At 46.1% G+C, this 1203-nt stretch overlaps 2 non-coding genes across 2 annotated transcripts; both read left to right on the top strand.

The window, feature by feature from the left end:
• On the top strand, window positions 1–72 carry TRNAC-GCA (transfer RNA cysteine (anticodon GCA)). Its single transcript has one exon. It is a non-coding gene; the product is annotated as a tRNA-Cys (tRNA).
• Window positions 73–427: 355 nt separating this feature from the next.
• TRNAC-GCA (transfer RNA cysteine (anticodon GCA)) lies at window positions 428–499 on the top strand. The gene has a single exon. It is a non-coding gene; the product is annotated as a tRNA-Cys (tRNA).
• Window positions 500–1203: the final 704 nt, after the last annotated feature.

Genomic DNA, 1203 nt, shown 5'->3' with positions numbered 1-1203 from the left:
GGGGGTATAGCTCAGTGGTAGAGCATTTGACTGCAGATCAAGAGGTCCTTGGCTCAAATCCAAGTGCCCCCTAACACACATTTTTTTGCTTTACGACTTAACCATATCCCACATATGTAGTGGTGGTGGGGGGGAGGCACCATAGGAAGAAGGTTGTTGGTGTGGAAGTGAGTGGTCCCGGGTCCTGGGTGGTAGTTGGGGAGAAGGAGTGGTGGTAGTTGGTGTGAAGGGCTGGAGGCAACGTTGAGGTGCAAACAAGCCACATGTTGTGGTGCTAAAGCTCAGTGGTAGAGCATTTGACTGCATGTAAAGAGGTCCAAGTGCCCGTAATACACATTTTTTTTCTTTACAAGCTTAACTGTATCCCACATATGTAGTTTATTGCAGAAAATTAAAAATGTTGAGGTACAGATGAGCTGCAGGTTGCGGGGGTATAGCTCAGTGGTAGAGCATTTGACTGCAGATCAAGAGGTCCTTGGTTCAAATCCGAGTGCCCCCTAACACACGCATGCTTTCTTTACAGCTTAACCACATCCTACATATGTCGTTTATAGCAGACCCCCACTAGCTTTGCACTGCAAGATTTTGGTCGCCTCATCCAGTTGATGAGCAGCCACCCTGGAGCGCAGAGGTTCAAGAGGTCCTTGATTCAAATACAAATGCCCGCTAATGCACAATTTTTTCTTGGTGGAGCATTGGGGTCAGACAGAAAAGAACCATAGAACTTCCTCTGTAGTATAAAGCAGCTAATAAGAGTCAAGAGCTTTAAATACAAGTCATTTACTAATCTGTATATCTTTTTGGCACCAGTTAATTAAAAAAAAATTTGACACACGAGTATCCCTTTAAGATCCACGAATGTAACTCTTTGATCTTTTTGTGGTTTGAAAAAACTTACATCTAAGTTACATTTATAGATTGAACCCACCACCTTCACACTGTAAGGTGGCAAGGCTAACCACTTAGCATTCAGGGATCTTGACATAGCAAGTTGAGAGCTAGCTCCACCTTTGGTTGGAGTTCCCTCCCCCCCCCCCCCTTCCTCTGTGCAGTTGCTCTGTGTGCCAAAACAGGCCAAGACCATGGTCGCCGCATGTGCCTGACAAGCAGCTCCCACGGCCAAGTGGTTAGAGCAGCCGCCTTGTAGCGAAGAGGTTGTGAGTTCGAGTCCTGTGAAGACTCTGAAGATGGAAGCTGTTAAAA

Source organism: Hyla sarda, chromosome 2, assembly GCF_029499605.1.
Source record: "Hyla sarda isolate aHylSar1 chromosome 2, aHylSar1.hap1, whole genome shotgun sequence".
In the NCBI taxonomy this organism is placed as follows: Eukaryota; Metazoa; Chordata; class Amphibia; order Anura; family Hylidae; genus Hyla; species Hyla sarda.
This window is presented reverse-complemented; position numbering and strand designations above follow the sequence as displayed.